Genomic DNA, 19,684 nt, shown 5'->3' with positions numbered 1-19,684 from the left:
GGCCATTCACAATTTATCTCATACCTATTTTTATAGTCTCCTCTCTCTTCTCATGCTTTGTGTTCCAGCCACATTGAACTGTAGACTCTCAGAGTGCTTTAAGGAAGAAAACAACATTATAGCCCCTATAACATCTGTTATAGCCCCTAGCATAGTGCCTAGTAGGGGCTCAGTACACAGTAGGTGCTTAGTAAGTGTTTTTGAGATGAATGAATAAATCAAAAGCACTTAACACAATTACTATAATTATCTGTTTACATGCGGGTTTTTCCATTTCGGGATATGAGCCCACACAGAGCACTCTAGTGTGTGCACATCATAGATACCTATTACAAATTTGTGAATGAACCAATAGCCTGATAGGATCACAGACTGCAGGTACTTTGCATATTCTTAGTCAACCCTTAGTTATGCTACTGAAGGGAGAATGGATAAGCCTAATATATTGAATAATAATGGGTTTGATTTTTTTGGAATTTATAAAATTATCAAGCCAAACAATGACTATCTAAATCTTGAGAGACTGGAAATTTGGCTGACTTTTTAGGTTCCTCCCTTTCCTAAGGAATTCTTTGTTTTTCTCTGTATTCTGTATTCAGTAGCATCAAACTTAAGACTTGTGTAAATACCATAGATTTAGGCAGAGCTGGCCTGTCACAAATCACTGTGTTAATAGTTCACACCTCACCAAGGCCGAGAAGTTGAACTGTTTAAGGACTTTGGGTTGAGCTGGGTTTCCTGGGAAAACAAAAATAGATAAGAGATATTGAATGTCATTATGTTACTTTATCATTAGTTTGGTTATGACTATGGTTTGTCAGTTAGGTCATTGTCACATGTCAAGCCATTGCAGAGCTGACTGCCGGCAATGACTTAGACCTTTAATAGAGGCAGAGAAGACTTCCTTCTGAGACTGGGCGCCAGGTGCTCCCAGGGTTGGGTGGTGTGAAGTGCAGGATAAACATGTGATATTTACCTGAAACATCACTGTTGCTTGGATTTTTGCAAAGAAATATTTTTATAATAAAACCAACAGAAGTATTATTTTTAAATGTGAAATCCACGAGAGTCTTTAAAGACAGCATGGAGACTTACAGAGACATTTTGAGGCTGGGGGGATGTCTCAGCTCTCCCCTCTGGTTAAAGTTTTGAAGAACACGCACATTAGACTAAAGGTTGGTTTGTATCTTGAAAGATTTAATGACCATAGCATAGGCATTTTAAACTTCAGGAATACATTTGATGACAAAGTCCTTGAAAGTCTTAATTTTTGACTTCATCATTGAGGACTCTGAAGTTCTCTCTCACCCGCTTCTTGAGCATAAAGGGCAGAAGTACAGTCTCTAGCTTTACTTTGTTGCATGAGAAACTAGTTTGGAACCAAAGCTTTGGAGAGAGATACTTTCCTGTTTTGGACAACAAGTCAAATCATGAACTGCTTTATTTAGAGCCAGTTGGAGGTAGCATACTGCTGGCAATTCCAGAGCATTTAAAAAACAAAAGTTACGGTTATTAATTTTTGAAGCCACAAAAGCATGAATCAATGTTATAGCAGTGTCAGTATCTCAGTAGGAACTGGTTTCAGCTGAACTGTGGCAACAAAATAAATGTTTGCAGATTGTTTTGACAGAATGTCATCTACTGGGCTGCAATTTATTCTCCAACAGCCTTACTTCTGAAACAGAGTGGCTGCACTTGAAGTAGAGAAGAAAATCCTCCCTCTGAACCTTTCTGGACCTTAGCAAATAACTCTGCAAGCATTTGTAACGTAGATCTGCAAATGTTTTCAATAGGAACCAAATATGTTGCTAAGAGATGTGCCTGTAAACATCTGTTTGACATATTTTACCATGGCAGAGATTAGGGAAATGGACCCATAAAGCAAAGTGGTCAGCTGGTCACCATGGTGGTATAGGCCATTTTAAAACACAAGTCACATGTGTTTTTAAAGCTCTCTAAACAGGGCTGTAAAGTGGAAAGGTATTTTTTCAGCTAATGTCCTGAATTATTCTAAGCATTTATTGACCCTTGACAGTCTTAAAATTGTTATGTTCCTTAGCCAGTTTTTATGGGATGCTTTTTTTTTTAACTTCTAAGATTTTTTGAGGTCGTGTGTATGCACTGTTAGTTGATTTTATTCTTATTTTTCAGTGTACAGCCATCATTCAAACTTAGGCCCATGCAAACCCTAGGGTAGTTTTATTCCTGGAATGAATGTTTTTCTTCAAAACATTTTTTTTTACATTCATTTATTTTTGATAGGCAGAATGAGACAGAGCGCGAGCAGGGTAGGGGCAGAGAGAGAGGGAGACACAGAATCGGAAGCAGGCTCCAGGCTCTGAGCTGTCAGCACAGAGTCCGATGCAGGGCTTGAACTCACGAAATGCGAGATCACGACCTGATCTGAAGTCGGACACTTAACCAACTGAGCCACCCAGGCGCCCCTGTGAATGTTGTTGTTGTTTTTTTTTTTTTAAATATGTCTTGAAAGTTGTTTGATGAGCTCGAAGAAAATACTTTTCCAAAGCAGTTGCCACAAAACTCATTTTACACAAAACTCTGCTTGTGTTTGTCTGCAGTTCATCTGACTCTTAAACAGATCTGTAACTTCCAAAGTTAAAACTGACAAGTTTATAGGCAAAGTTGTTTGAGCTCTGGAATGGATTTAGACAGCTCTTAAAGCCATTTAGAATCAGAGGAAAATAAATTAAAAGAAATAGAATGGATGGCTTGTTGAAAAGTAAAGGAATAATAGCTTCATCCCAAGCTTAATGTAGGAACATTTTAACACTCATTGGAAGGCATTTGGTAACATAGAGTGCTTGGTAGGGTGCCTGGGTGGCTCAGTCGGTTAAGCGTACGACTTCAGCTCAGGTCATGATCTTGCGGTTAGTGAGTTCGAGCGCCGCGTCGGGCTCTGTGCTGACAGGTCAGAGCCTGGAGTCTGCTTCCGATTCTGTGTCTCCTTCTCTCTCTGCCCACGCTCTGTCTCTTAATAAGAAATAAACATTAAACATATATATGCATATATATATATATGTGTGTGTGTGTGTGTGTGTGTGTGTGTATGTATATATATATGTATATATATATATAGTGCTTGGTTACTTTACAGAAAAGAAAAATAAAGGTTGTTATCAAGATTTTAACATCACTCACTTTCAAGGAGTTCAAATGACCAGATATGTTTTTGAGATATGGAGCATGGGCTGTGAAGGGTGCCCTGTGTTTTAAAATGCAGTAGAAATAGAATTTGAAGTGGGGAGGCATGCTATAGTAAAAAGAGTGTGGACTTTAGGGTCAGCCAAATCTATACCTACATTTTAAGTCTAGATCCCCCAATTACTATATTTGTACTTTGGGTAATATATGTAACTTCCTAGAATGTATTTCATTTGAATATAGACATAATAATCCTTAGGTTATAGGAGTATATGGAGTGTATAGGAGTGTATAGAAAGTGTTTTCTTTCTTTCTTTCTTTCTTTCTTTCTTTCTTTCTTTCTTTCTTTCTTTCTTTGCTTCTTTCTTTCTTTGCTTCCTTCTTTCTTTGCTCCTTCCTTCCTTCCTTCCTTCCTTCCTTCCTTCCTTCCTTCCTTCCTTATTGAGGGAGAAAGAGAGAGCATGAGTGAGGGAGAGGGTCAGAGAGAGAGAGAGAGAGAGAGAGAGAGAGAGAGAATCTTAAGTGTCAGCGTGGAACCCTACTTGGTGGTTGATCCCCTGAGCCTGGGATTGTGGCCTGAGCCTAAATCAAGAGCTGGACACTCAAATGACTGAACCACCCAGGCGCCCCTAGAAGTATTTCTTAGAAGAGATAATATATGTTCCAAGTAGGTGCTATTTACTGATGGATGTCCTCATTAAGTAGTATTTCCGATCAAGTGCCCTAACTAATGCAAATATTACAGTTTAAACTGCTTGGCCACAAAAAATAGAAAGCAAGCTGAAGACTTCTCAGTAAATCCCATATTAGTAACTAACTTTTGAAGAAACTTGCAGGTGGCGGTCAGTTGACAGAATAATGAAATACTGTGATAATGGATGATAGCAGTTTAAGCTTTGGAAGAAAAGTCTGCAGGGGGTTGTGCAGCCCAGTTTGCTTACATGTGATTATATCCCAAATAAGATTGTAAGCCAAGCGATTGTTCTCAAAGTCTTTGATCATTGAAAATAGGACAAGATTCAGGATAGGAGAGAAACTCATGTATGGAGTGAACTTGATTTCAGCATGTGAAAGGACACATTTTTTTTGACTCAACTCAGCACATTCTAATTTCAGAGGCAAATTAACCCATTGTTATTCATGGTGGGACATACCATGAATACAAACATTTCAGAAATATATTGATTGTAGTTGATGCTTCTGAAGTGAATCCTTGGACATAGCCATCTATATGACTCAGATGAACCACTCTGTAGAAGAATATTTAATGTCTAAAGAATCCAATTTTTTTTTCAACGTTTATTTATTTTTGGGACAGAGAGAGACAGAGCATGAACGGGGGAGGGGCAGAGAGAGAGGGAGACACAGAATCGGAAACAGGCTCCAGGCTCCGAGCCATCAGCCCAGAGCCTGACGCGGGGCTCGAACTCACGGACCGCGAGATCGTGACCTGGCTAAAGTCGGACGCTTAACCGACTGCGCCACCCAGGCGCCCCTAAAGAATCCAATTTTTAATGTTCAGGCCTATTTTTTTTAAGTTTATTTATTTATTTTGAGAGAGAGAGAGAGCACGAGCAGGGTGGGGGGCAGAGAGAGAGAGAAGGAGAGTGAAAGAATCCCAAGCAGGCACCTCCCTGTCAGGGCAGAGCCTGACTTGGGGCTCGAATTCACAAACCACGAGATCATGACCTGAGAGGAGATCAAGAGTTGGATGCTTAACCAACTGAGCCACTCCATTGGCTTGGGCCTATTTTATATTAGTGGCCAGGAAAAAAATAATTAGGAATTGAGTTTTAGAATTCTTTTTAGGGTATTTATTTAGCTGAGATTACAAATAACTATTTGGTGGCATTTTTGGGTGTGTTTTAAAGTAGGATTAGATGAATATAACATTATAAGAACTGGGCATTGGCCAGTTTTCTTTTTCATTTTCTTTTTTGAGTATACAAGGCAGAAGTTCAGAGTTTATTTAATAACTATAATTTATTTTTATGTAAGCCAACAATGGAATCTGTAAAAATATTTGGGTTCTTATTTTGAAAAATTAAGACTCTTTTTAGAAGCCTGGTTAAGGACTGATTTACACATTTTATTTTAACATGAATTTTGTTCTACTGTAATAGAGAATCACACTTCCTAAAATCTGTCTTAGGCAAGAGTAGACACTGGGTGAGCATATTTTAGGGTGTAACAATCTTAATGTGTATGTATTTTGCATGCAGCTCAGAGATAACCAATATTGTTAAATATTTATTGAGTATCTCTTGGGTTGCTGATTGTGTATTTGTTTTGAAGACAGACACTATTGAAGAGACAAAGTAAATGATTGTCAGTATGACTTGTGCTCTATATAAAATTCTCACATTCATCATAGTAAGTCACCCTTGTACTTAGCGTAGTTCTTTTCACTGCATGTTCTTTTTATCTGTGAACCATCATGCATACCTTTCCCTTTCTGTCTTTGGAAATCCCCCTCCTTATTCACATGCTTTTTTCTTCTTTCAGTGAAGTCTCAGCTTTTTTTGTTTTTAATTTTATGTTTGTTATTTTACAGAGAATGAGAGACAGAGCGTTGAGTGGGGGAGGGGCAGAGAGCGAGGGAGACGCAGAATCTGAAGCAGGCTCCAGGCTCTGAGTTGTTAGCACAGAGCCCGACATGGGGCTCGACCTCATGGACCTTGAGATAATGATCTGAGCTGAGCTGAAGTCAGATGCTTAATTGACTGAGCCACCCAGGTGCCCCAACAACTACCAGGTCTCAGCTTTTTAATCATCTTAAATGCTTCGTGCTTACTCCCATCTTTGGAGTTGGTTATGTGCCTTTACCAACTTTAGGTCACTGTCACTGAGGTTTATTTTTGTTCCATAGTTGATAATAAATTCATTGAAAAAGGAAGAGTAAACATGTCCATTCATTTTACAGCTCCTTTATGTGGCTGGTGTCTAAATATTCCTAGTTAGTACTTAGACTAAATCTTTGACTAAATAATAGGGGAAACAAAGAGTAAGACTATTGCTAAGGATTATCCCTCCAAAAATGCCAAATTCAGCTTTTTCAATCTTTGCATTTGAAAATTTGTTGTTCTGTTTCTCAAAGGAAAGATGAGATCAAAAGTGATGGAATGAATAGTACATTAGCAGATCATTTAATATAATGGCACTGTCTTGTATTTCCGAGTATTTTTGTAAAGCAGAAGAGCAAAATTCAGTTCCACTATCCATGGATGTGTCTTGTAATCTCTTCAGTCTTCCGGTTGTTATTATTTGTCAGCCGGATGGGAAAGCTGTCAGAGGGTAAAGGGGGATTTGATCAGATGGAATTCGAGCTGAGCACAGAATCTAGGTCTTACAATTCTGATACCAGAATTGAATCACTCATGATGAAACATGACTCCATCCATGATTACTGTTTATTTAGGGTCATGTTGTATCACTAGACAGGAGAGCATGTACAGAACCCCATCTGATCAATGAATGCTCCCTAAGCTATAAAGATCCATTTCCCCTGAAGTTTTGAGAACCAGCTGCTACAGACACTTTACTGATCACTTGAGGGAATTTTGCCAACATATCAGCAAGGCTTAGAGGGTCTTTAGAATCTTATTGATAAGAATCCTTCCTAAAATTTATTGAGAACACTTCCCCATCATGCCCCCAAACAACAGTACTTCTTAAGTTCATTTTCACATTATTAGGCAACTTTAGTATTTATATTTAATATTTGCCTTGACCTTTAGATCCTACTGACTTGGTAACTTGACCATGATTCTTCCTTCTGGTCCCTTTAGGTTTGCTGTTTATATTTGGTGGCTTTGGCATGTGTACTTTGGCTTTCTCTTATGGATTTTGGCTTTTCTTGCCTTTCAGGCCCAGAGTACCTTCTATTACCTTACTAGAAGTTTCCTGTCTCATTCTTCATAACCAAATCCCAATGATCCCCGCTTGCTAGCAGCTTTTTCCCACATAAGGAAGACAGCAGAGGGATTTGGACAGTTTTCAGATGAATGTCTAATCTCTGCTTTAGAAGGATACTAAAGCATTTTATAAGCAGAGTTCTAGGAAAGACAGATTTCAGCTTATATAGTTCTTAAAGAGTGTGATAAATTGACAAATGTTATTTCTAAACCAGATTAAACTAATTTGTGATTGATGTAAAGAAAGAGTTTCTGGGAAGGCAAAGGAACTCTTAAGTTTTATGATTGATATTTAATTAATTGGAAATTCTACACCCAGTTAAGGAATAGCTATACCTTACACAGTCCACCATAAGCTTTAGAAGTGGCAAAGTTCTTTGCCTGTCCTTTCTGAACAGGAAGCTGTTAATAATGAATCTCTTTTGAAGTGGCTCTCATTTACTTCCCTGATGAACCGAGGTTATCTTTAGATGACTCAAAGTGTTATGCACAGGTTTTTTTGTAATAAAGGATAAAGAAATGTTGGATGGGAAAATTATAGTAAAACTTCAACTATAAATTGCATTGAAGAGGGTGATTCCCTTACTTTTATTTATATTACTCTGTGAAGTACGGAGATTGTTCATAGCACACCTTCAGAGGAAATCAGAGACCCTAACCAGCCCACATACACACTCTGATCTGTGTTGGTCATCAGCTTTGTGTGGTTTAGCTATGTGGGTAGTTGAAAAGGAAGTTCACTGATCTAACAAATGATGTTCCTCTATTCTAAAATATAGTTCTAGAAACTAATCTGATTCCATTTTATTATTTACTGAAAATGGATTTAGCAAATCCCTGTTGATATTTTGGAAAAGTACTTAATGAAATAGTATGAAAACTTAGTTGTTTATGTTCATTAGGCTCTTGTTATTCCTGTGCCATTTTTTGAAGTAGTTGAACTCAAGTTTTACAAGTAGGCTTCTAGATTCTGGTGTAGTTTTGAGGTCATTGCTGGCTAATGGACGTATGTGTTGCTGGTTGGCTTTCCTAATGCAGTCTTTCGGGTAGATGAGACAAGGTAAATGAAGAATTATGTTGTCTGAGAACACTAAAACTATAAATGTCAAGTGGATAGTGTTGGAGGACCTGTTAATTTTTTTCTTCACTGAGAATGTAATTAAGAGAGATTGAGGCTCACTGCCACGAATTTTGGATCCTCAGCCCAGAGCAGACTTGTATAAGGCAGAAACGCTCATTGGAGAATCTTATTGACATTTCTGTATTATGTGCAGAGTTCTGTCAGAATCCTTAGACCATTGATATATCTGTGAGAAATGTGACCATTTTTTCTTTAGAAAGAACCAGGGCCTATGTAATGTTTCCTTGATTGCTGCATTCCCCTCTCTCCCCTTTTAAAATGGGATTTTATTTTGAATCACATTTTCTCAATATTGCTATCCAGGAAAGATGGGTAGAATTTTTTGGCAATGTAGGGGTGAAGTCAGAAATTCTGAAGATTCTTTAAAGCTTGGTGCCTTTATCCTTTTATGCATTTTGAAAGACAGTCTGCAGGAGGGGAGGATGTCTTCTTGGCTTGTGGAGGCCTCTAATGGCAGCATTAGCGTGGTGGTTGTGACACTAATTTTGGAACAATAAATTTAGCTACTTTGTATAGAAAGTAGCTGCACTTGAGCAAATCTGTAGAGTTTATTTTGGGAATCTTGAAGATTTCCTAATGTTGATGAAAATTGAGTCTGACTTTAGAAACCTCAGGGTATAAATTGTGCTGATAATTGTTCTGAGTTGAACCTGGAGAAACTGCTGATGTGTTCACTCTTAAGCGGAGTGATTCATCATGTAAACCTTATCGTGGACAGTTCTGGCAGAGCAAAGAGAAGTGGAGGAGTAGGGAGTAAGAAATTAAAGGAAAATGGAGATGAGAGCTGTGACATGCATTAGGAACTTTTAGATCTTTTAGGAAGAGGTTGCTGGGTGGCCATATTCTTTACCATCTTAATTAATGGGTGAGTTACTATGTACAGAAAGCATCTTACCTTCCTGTGCCACCTGCGTGAAGCCCCTCTCCTCATCTCCATTCTTCTGTGTCCATGGGATTATTTTTAGATAAGTATGGCTGCTAGCTTTAAGAACCATGGCCAGTCCTGTTACATGGTTCAGAATTGGCTGTTGGAATCTGTAGGCCGCAATAAAGGCATTGCTGGCACGTTGTGTTTGTTTTGGACATTTAAGAAAGATAATCAAGATTCTGTAGTTTCAAGTATGGTAGAGAAGTGTTTGGCTCTAATTTGACATGACTGTCCTCAAGTTAGCAATTAAAGATACCTTAATTGGTTTATTTGCCTTTTAATAATGACATTAATGTTAATTGTAGAAAATTTGTTAATTACACAGAAGCAAAATGAGTAAAATAAGAATCCTCTATAATCCCATCATCCAGGGATAATAATTGTTGACATTTGGTGTATATTGTTCTGGTGTTTTTTTTCTGTATGCACTATATAAAACAGTAAGGCTTTGGGTTGAGAGTGCTAGAAACCCAATTATAACTGGGATAGACAGGCAAGAATTTATGAAGAATTTATTGATTGACTGAAAGAAAGTCTGGGTATAGCCAGGTCTTTGGGGAAAATGATTTGATCTAAACGAAAGACTAGAAAAAAAGCTAAACACAAGAGCCAGAAGTTCATTTTTATTCAGATCCATAAGGCATTAGGTAACTTGTAATTTTAATACCCTGGTTGGTAAACGTGGGTAGATGCACGTGGTCATAGGAATTCCTCTTCCTTACTTGAGTACGTCCTTTTCTCTTCTTCTGGAAATTTCCTGATATGTGGTGTGTGTCAAAATATAATTTAGGACTCAAGCAGGGGCAGAACAACATCCTGAACTCTGTACTGACTTACCAAATCCTTATCATCTTGTCTGTCATGGTATTTCATCTAGACTTCTTGGTCACCTGCCTTTTTTTTTTTTTTTTTTAACCACTGTGTTGCTTTGGTGCCTCAGGGATCACATCCTGGGGGACTTTGGGAACTGAATTCCTTGGCAGGGTATTGACATTGCCACACTGGTGCCCTGGAGACAGTGTCTTTAATGTGGTACCTTTCCAGATGCTTTTGCAGACAGAGGACATCAACGGTGGGGCGGGAGCCAAAAGTAGTATGTGTGAAATATCCCTTGCAGACCCAACAAATACTTGGCAGGTGGATTTATTAGTGGGCATGCATTCTTGTAATATGCAGCTGGGGCAGAGTCAATGAAATTGGTTTCTCTGAGCCTGTCTTCCCCCAAAAGGCTCATGAATACCATGCAAACTTGGCTTAAATGAAATAAGGAAAATGATATTGTGGAAAAGATATTGTGGAAAGAAACACCCAGAAACAGGTCAAAAAGTTGAGTTTCACCATTAGTTAGTTAAGTTATTATATTAATCCATGACAGCTGCCATAACAAAATGCCACAGACTGGATGGCTTGAACAATAGGAACTTATTTCTCACACTTCTAGAGGCTGAAAGTCCAAGATCAAGGTGCTAGGTGATTTGGTTCCCTGATGAAGTACCTGGCTTGTGGGTGGCAGCCTTATCACTGTGTCCTCACAGGGTAGAAAAAGGAAGCAAGGTCTCTGGTATCTCTTCGTATAAGAGCACTAATCCCATCATGAGGGCCCCACCCTCATAACCTCCTCTAAACCTAGTTACCTCCCAAAGCCCCATCTCCAAATTCTATCATAATGGGGGTTAGGATTTCAGTCCATAAATTTTGGGGGACACAATTCGGTCCGTAACAGTTACTTGGTTTAGGTCACTTTTGAGGCTGCCAAAACCCCAAAATGACTGATTTGAATTTTATGTTTTTCTGGTAGAGATTTTTGAAATATTTAAATAATATTAATAATATAATTAATATAATTGGAATAGTTAATAAAAGACTTGGCAGACCAAAAAGTCTGGAATTTCATACATAAAATTTATTTGACTGCTAAGACCATCACTGAGACTAATTCTTTGTAAATGGCTTAGCACTACATTTAACACTACTGACAGGGAGCCTAGTTCTCATTTTTTCCAACCCACTATGTTGGCAGAAATTATAAAGGAGGAAGACAGGATAAGTTGGGGGATGTATGGGTTACCACCTTTTTGTCCTAAAGAATTTTGGGTATCTTATATTTATGACTTGGGTCGTGATAACATTTTGTAATGTAAACTCTAGGTAAGTTATTTTCCTCAATATTTTGAAAAAGAAAGGCTAAGGACACAGCTGTTTTCCAAAAATGTCTCAGCAAACTCTAGTTCTTAATCGCCTTTTGCTAGCTGAAATGGAACTTACTCTGCTTCTAAATCACATAGTTTGGTAGTGTTCTGAAATCCAGGCTCCTCGCACCATTGACTTTCTATAGCTGAATAATAATGTCATGGCACATTAAGGATAATTGTGATAATTGACAGCTTTTCATGTGTGGGAGTTTATTAATACATGGATACCTAAGTATTTAAAAAAATTATTCATCTCAATAAATGCTATTTGGCTGTTTCAATTTCTTAGCTAATTTGAAACAGAAAAAGTAACCATCTAATTTACCTGTCTAGAGCCTGCCAGCATGTAAATCAATAGTCATTTTCTGGATTTGTTGGGGTGGAGGTATGTGAAGGCATGGAGAAAGTCTAGATGCCTTGTATAGATCACTCCAAGAAAACCTGGATTCTATAAAAACAGGTTCTTCAACGCAGTTAATTTGAGGATGCTAATATGTGGATGGCTTATGTGAATTAGTTCCACTCTGACCTGTTAAAATGGAATCACAGACATATATATCAGGACACTTTTGGTTGCAAGTGACCAAAAAAAAAAAAAAAAAATGGTCTCAGATTACTTTAAGGTAAAAGGGAGTTGTCCTGTAAGATTGAAAAGTACCTGTCTTTAGGCATGGCTGAATCTAGGTGCTTAATTAATGGCACCAGTAACCTGTCTCTGCCTTGGTTCTGAGTTCTTCCATGTTTATTTTATTCTCAGGCAGACTCTTCCCTTAGAGTTGCAAAATGGTCATCCCCACTCAAACTGTTTATTGCCATTATAGGCACCTTAGCATAAAGTGAAAATTTATTTCCTGGAAATTCCAACAAAAGGCTGCCACTTATTTACTGTGATTGTCCTGGATTAGGTAAAGTGTCCAGTCAAAAATTAATTGCTGTGGCTAAGATGTGTGACATTTTCATTCTCCAGACCTGGGTCACAGGGAGTGATTCATCCTCATTGAACTTCTAAGTATAAAAATGGTTTTTCAAAGGCAAGTGGGATGCTGTTATCAGAAAAAGAGATTAAGGGTACTGAATGGGCAAAAGTAACCGATAACCACTACAATGCATGTGTGTATTTTAAAGATTTATTTGTGTATGTAGCTTTATTTAGCGATTTCTCAGTTCATACAGTTAGGGATGTGAAATTGAAGTTTGAGGATTTTATATATACGTTTAAGTGTATTCTTAGATTATTACTATGGTCTAATAATTAGATAAATTGTGGAAGTTTTAGCAGCCGTGGTGTTGACCTACAAACTTTTAACTCTGAATGGAGAGAAATATAATATGATAATTATGTAAGCCAGTTGGTGATAGCACATTGATAACTTAAAGAAATAAAAAGTAATTTCTTTTTATTACTTTGGTTTGAGAGCTAAGACTTTACCAGATGGTGAATTTTGCCAAGGAGAAAATACAAAATCAATAGGTCTTCATTTAACCCGCAGAAGGGAATTTGCATGTAAACTTGTCATGCTCAGTATGAATTGTTCATTATCATCATTATTTCTATTAAAAAAATTTTTTTTGGTAGCCTGTAGGGTGGCCACAGTGGGATGTTTTCCAGACCAAAAACAAAAGGGCACATTTACAAACTGCCTTTTGGTGGATAATGAACCAAATGTTCAGTTAATTTACTTTAGGACTATTTCATATGCCATTATGATTTCTGCCTCTTCTGAAATTCAGTATATTTACTAACTGTACTGTTCATGTAGCACTTTTTAAAAAAATGAGATCATCTTTTAGAGAATGGTGGCTAAAAAGCGGGCTTGGAAATAACACGGGCGGGGTTGAGGTTATATCACTTACTAGTTGTGTGATCTTGGGGAAGTCCCTTAGTCTCTTAAATACTCAGTTTCCCTGCCTGTAATATGAGTAATACAAGATACTGATAACAGCAGATAATTCATATTTTTGTGTAAAATAAAAGAGATAATAACTGAAGGACACTTACACAGTGCCTGGTACAATTTAACCATTCAAAAATGTTAGTAACTGCATATTACATTCTTAATGATAGCATTTTCCCCATTGTTCCCCAAGGTTAGGGACCTTATCTCAAAAATATTTTGTATACTCTCAACGAATAACATAGTGTCTCATACACTAAAAACTAATAAATATTAAGTTATCAAATGAGAATGTAAAACTATATTTTAATTATTGCTAAGCCTCAGGGAAGCAGAGGAAAGGAGCAAAGAAAGAAAGTGGTTTTTTTTTTTTTTTTGTCAGAAACTGGGGCAGAATATATATTGTTTATTCTTCCATTCACTTTCTTATTCATATATCCATTTTCTCTCTCTCTCTCTCTCTCTCTCTCTCTCTTTTTGTATAACTTGACTGTGCACAAGGTGGGCACCAAGAATAGCTTAGGTGAGCGAAGAAGCAGGTGGTTGGCTTAGTAGAGGTGCAAAGACCAAGTACAGCAATGGATAACACACAAAGTGGTGGATAGTAAATACCTTAATAGAAGTGCAGATTAAATGTTGTGGTCCCTCAGGGTAGGAAGAGATTACATCTACCAGAGGAAAATAGCTTGGTCGAAGTGTTCATTCTTTTATTTGCAGCTTACTCAGTAGGAAACGGTGACTTGTATTTTGGTCCCTGTGCAAGCTACTGCAAAGATGGATTAAGGGGAGGGTGGAAGAAGGACAGCTTCTAAAACTGAGGTATTTTCCATGTCAAAGCTCTTAATGGAGGCTTCCTTTTGCAGATGGTTATGTCTTCATGTACTTGAAAATGTCCAGGGTTTATTCATCCATATCTAACTCAATATTTCAAATGATGATTAGGTACGTGGAACTGTGTTGGTCTTTAAGGAAAGTACATAGACAAAACTCTGTCTTCCAGGAGCTTGGTGATTAGTTTTGAGAGAGGTCACATCAACAAAAGTTTGGTAATAATGGCCAGGATATATATTTGTTGGTGCCCAAATGATAATTCAGGCAAAGTGTTGTTACGGTTTGAATAAAGGAGAGATTCATGTTTCTGTGAATGGTTAATATAAGTTATTAGAAAAGATAGAATTTTCAGCTGGGCCTTAGAAATTGAGTCAGAGTTAGATAGAAAGGAGAGAAAAGACTATAAATAGACAGGAAAAATGAAAAAAAAAAGATCTGAAGATGAGCAGATATATTCTTTTCTTCCTTCCTTCCTTCCTTCCTTCCTTCCTTCCTTCCTTCCTTCCTTCCTTCCTTCCATTGTTTCTTTACTGATCAACAGCTGGGCTGCTTCCAAGCTAAAAAAAAAAAATGGTGCCACAAATACTCTTGGGTCCATCTCTTTGTTCAAGATTAATTTCTAGAAGCAGAAGTTCTGGCTCCAAACCCAGAATATTTTGATTTTTAATTGATATTGCTAACTTACACTCTAAAAAGTTTATATAAGTTTACAAGGAAGAAAAGGCTATTTCTTTGGGTATCTAACAATTAAAGTCTTTGCTAACATGATGGATAAAACATGTTTTAATTTTAATTTGATAATTTTGTAAAGTTTAGTTTCTAATTACTAATTTTGGTTGCTAGCATTATCCATTTTCACTTCATTATGCCTTTGAATTTTTAATTTTAGCCATATGCCTGTTATTATTCATTTTTTGTGAAGAGAAACCTGTTCTATATTGCAGTGTCTCATGGAATCTCACCCAAGATCAGAAACAGGGTTTTTAGATATCTCAGACCTTATCTTTTAACCTTCAAAGGATGGTCTCCTACCTGCTTCTTCACTATCCATATGGATTATACTGGAGTTCGCAACTCACTGATTTCCTATTTGAGCAAACAGAACTTTTTTTCAGAAGTGTGATATACATAGAGTAATTCATGTCCCTACTTTGATCTAATTTTCTGTTAATATCTGAGTTCTAGCTCTTCTATGTATAATTTACTTCAGACTTTTGCACAGATCTGTCTTGCTCCTATCTTTAAAGGTTGTGGTTTCAACCCATGCTATCTGGGGATTCTCCCACTTTGGTGTCTTGGTAGATGTGCTACCCTAGGCAGGTGCTCATCCTTGATAAGTATTCAGACAGTGATAACAAGAAAAGTTCCACAAATGGTATTTGGCATAATCTAGTTAAGATTAATCTTAATTATAGTCTAGTTAAGATTAAGATTAATAAATAAAACACATTGCTTAGAAATAATTATCCAGTTTAAGACGATGTTGTGTGTATATATAATGGAGTATTACTCGGCAATCAAAAAGAATGAAATCTTGCCATTTGTAATTACATGGATGGAAAGAGAGGGTATTATGCTAAGCTAAATTAGTCAGAGAAAGGCAAATATCATATGACTTCACTCATATGAGGACTTTAAGATACAAAACAGATGAACATAGGGGAAGGGAAGCAAAAGTAATGTAAAAGCAGGGAGGGGGACAAAACATGAGACTCTTAAATATGGAGAACAAACAGAGGGTTGCTGGAGGGGTTGTGGGAGTGGGGATGGGCTAAATGGGTAAGGGGAATTAAGGAATCTACTCCTGAAATCATTGTTGCACTATATGCTAACTAACTTGGATGTAAATTAAAAAATAAACAAATTAAAAAAGATTAAGGGGAAAAAAAGAAATAATTACCCATTGTTCTAAAGCCAACCAGGGCACAAAAACAGACACATAGACCAATGGAATAGAATAGAAACCCCAGAACTAGACCCACAAACGTATGGCCAACTCATCTTTGACAAAGCAGGAAAGAACATACAATGGAAAAAAGACAGTCTCTTTAACAAATGGTGCGGGAGAACTGGACAGCAACATGCAGAAGGTTGAAACTAGACCACTTTCTCACACCATTCACAAAAATAAACTCAAAATGGATAAAGGACCTGAATGTGAGACAGGAAACCATCAAAACCTTAGAGGAGAAAGCAGGAAAAGACCTCTCTGACCTCAGCCGTAGCAATCTCTTACTCGACACATCCCCAAAGGCAAGGGAATTAAAAGCAAAAGTGAATTACTGGGACCTTATGAAGATAAAAAGCTTCTGCACAGCAAAGGAAACAACCAACAAAACTAAAAGGCAACCAACGGAATGGGAAAAGATATTTGCAAATGACATATCGGACAAAGGGCTAGTATCCAAAATCTATAAAGAGCTTACCAAACTCCACACCTGAAAAACAAATAACCCAGTGAAGAAATGGGCAGAAAACATGAATAGACACTTCTCTAAAGAAGACATCCGGATGGCCAACAGGCACATGAAAAGATGTTCAGCGTCGCTCCTTATCAGGGAAATACAAATCAAAACCACACTCAGGTATCACCTCACGCCAGTCAGAGTGGCCAAAATGAACAAATCAGGAGACTATAGATGCTGGAGAGGATGTGGAGAAACAGGAACCCTCTTGCACTGTTGGTGGGAATGCAAACTGGTGCAGCCACTCTGGAAAGCAGTGTGGAGGTTCCTCAGAAAATTAAAAATAGACCTACCCTATGACCCAGCAATAGCACTGCTAGCAATTTATCCAAGGGATACAGGAGTACTGATGCATAGGGCCACTTGTACCCCAATGTTCATAGCAGCACTCTCAACAATAGCCAAATTATGAAAAGAGCCTAAATGTCCATCAACTGATGAATGGATAAAGAAATTGTGGTTTATATACACAATGGAGTACTACGTGGCAATGAGAAAAAGTGAAATATGGCCTTTTGTAGCAACGTGGATGGAACTGGAGAGTGTGATGCTAAGTGAAATAAGCCATACAGAGAAAGACAGATACCATATGGTTTCATTCTTATGTGGATCCCGAGAAACTTAACAGGAACCCATGGGGGAGGGGAAGGAAAAAAAAAAAAAAGAGGTTAGATTGGGAGAGAGCCAAAGCATAAGAGACTGTTAAAAACTGAGAACAAACTGAGGGTTGATGGGGGGTGGGAGGGAGGAGAGGGTGGGTGATGGGTATTGAGGAGGGCACCTTTTGGGATGAGCACTGGGTGTTGTATGGAAACCAATTTGACAATAAATTTCATATAAAAAAATTTAAAAAAATAAAAATAAAAAATAAAAAACTTTTTTTTAGAAAGTAAAAAAAAAAAAAAGCCAACCAAAGTCTTTTTTTCCTAATATTAAAATATATAATTAGAGGGGAGAGGGAGCAACTTGAAGTAAATCAGAAAACACATTCACATTAATTGTTATCTTTATACACTTCAAATTTATACATAACACTTTTTTCCTCCTGGACACCAGAAAGAACACCTGGGTATTCTGGGAGAAGTTTACATTTCTCCAAATCAATTTATGGAAAAAATGTGTTGCTTTCAAATTCCTGCATGATTCTTGTTACAGCTAGTCTAGGATGGCCTGGCTTGTTCATAGTTTCCTTATAAGCAGAACTGCCTCCCACTGTCCAAACCACGTCCACTTCTTTGTTAATTCTGATTGCTTAATACGTTTTAAGTCATCATCCAGACTTTTGGCTAGAAAATGAGCTCCTTGTGAAGGTTCCTTGAGTTCTCTACTTAGAACTGGATTAATTCTGGCCTTTAAAGGTCAGCTCTTCTAGGGAAGAGAGAGTCATGTCTTCCTACCCATAATCACAAAATTCTGTTTACCTTCTGCTGAGGTTGTGGTCCTTCTCCGGAAATTCCTAAATTCATTCCTGAACGGGGCCAGGGTAGGTTTCTGTTCTTGCCGTTGCCCATCTTCTGGGACACAGGTTACCAGATGAACTGTGACAGCAGCAATAAACACCTCTGAGCTTGCTTGTGACGCTGGGACTCCTGGCTGAGCTTGGTGCAAAACTGAGCAGGTATGTTCTTCTGTCACCAGACACTTCTGGGGTGTTGTAGGAGACTGGTTGGACACACAGATTGGACCCAAAGTGACATGAAAGGCAAACTGAGAGTTGGCTGTTTAGCCAGGCATGGTGAAGTGTCCTCTCATACATCATCTTTGATTGATAGACAGTGGCTGCTCTGAGGCCAAGTTCAGGCTCAGCAATCATTCGGTTGTGATGATGTGTACGTGATGTGTGCTGTGGGTGCTGGCGGTGGGAGTGGGTATTTTTGTTTTTTTTGAAAAAAAAAAAAATCCAAAACACATTCTAACCAGAGGGCAGAATAAAAAAAGAAGAAAAAAAAATCAAGGCAGATTAGAGGCATTAACTTGGCTTTGATCTACAGGCCTTCTGTTCTGACAAAGGTGATTGGATTAATTTGACAGTTTTTCTTTCTCTCCCTTATTTCCTGTCTCCCTGTCACTCTCTTTCATTTTTCTCCAGGTTCTCTTTTGTGATGAAACTAGGTTAGTTATTACTTAGAATCATAATCTATTCATCTGTAATGCAGGTTGATTTTCTGATGTTTTCTCCCCTCCCGTATTAAAGTGAGACTAAAAAGGTTTATTTTCCCCTGTTCTTTTATTGGCTGTTTCCCAGAAAGGTACACCTTTATGTTCTCATTACCAAAGCTACTAAATTCACTGAAGTAACACGTGCAGAACTTTTGGCCTTTTTCTTTCCTACCTTATATATTTTCAACATATAGGGGCTCTTAGGGCCAATATCTGTGAGTACTTTCTTTCTTAGAAGCTAGTCAGGTTTTGCTGGTAAGGGCTGGAAATTTTTAAACTAATTTAAACCTTGTATTTTAGCCTCTATAATGATCATCACCATCCTGTTTTTCAGGTGGGGAACTTGAGACACAGAAAGGGTAATTAACTTGTCTCAGATCATACAGCATAAAAGTAGCAGAGTTTGGATCCAAAGCTAGGTAGTTTGGTTCCAGAGTCTATATGCTTAATCTCAATGCTATGTCTTCTATTTAGCTCATTTCCCTATTTGATTAAAAGTTATGGGGAAAAAATGAATTCCTGACATCCTTCATTAGGGAGACTCTCATTCTGCATATCTTTATGTTAAGAATGATGTTAGAAATGGGGAAGGGTATTTGCTGGCTACAGAGTATGCCCTTCCCACAGGTCTGTATTCGCAGTACAATTGCTGTGGCCTCTTCTAATTTCTGGGGAACCTTAGGGGAGCAACTGAGGAAAGAAACTTACTGGAGTATCAAGCGAGTTTATGACACAAGATTTTGGAATTTTATCCCAAAGGGGATTGTTATACTGGTCGTTCAGAAGCTGTGCTTAGTACATAAGACAAGTTACACATGAGACCCAGAGAGTGCGAACTGGTAGTAATGTCACAGCCTTCTTCCATTCCAGTGTGTGGAAGCCACAGCTAAGTCTGTCTGATAAGCAGTGAGTTGTGCTTTCCTAATTTGAGGATCCTGGATCTCAGAGTACTGCTCCTTGGATCAGAGCTGAGCAGAGATATGTGCTGTGGCTCTG

The 19,684-nt window shown here is 37.9% G+C and overlaps 1 protein-coding gene and 1 pseudogene across 6 annotated transcripts in view; one reads left to right on the top strand and one right to left on the bottom strand.

Annotated features, from left to right (window-relative positions):
• The window catches only part of SLC4A4 (solute carrier family 4 member 4), a 348,226-nt gene that overhangs the window by 116,800 nt on the left and 211,742 nt on the right, over positions 1 to 19,684 (top strand). The window lies entirely within an intron of this gene.
• Positions 17,453 to 18,054, bottom strand: LOC122467503 (annotated as a pseudogene).

This window comes from Prionailurus bengalensis, chromosome B1 (genome assembly GCF_016509475.1).
Source record: "Prionailurus bengalensis isolate Pbe53 chromosome B1, Fcat_Pben_1.1_paternal_pri, whole genome shotgun sequence".
Taxonomy (NCBI): Eukaryota; Metazoa; Chordata; class Mammalia; order Carnivora; family Felidae; genus Prionailurus; species Prionailurus bengalensis.
The sequence above is the reverse complement of the archived record's forward strand: the minus strand, read 5'-3'. Positions and strand labels throughout refer to the sequence as shown.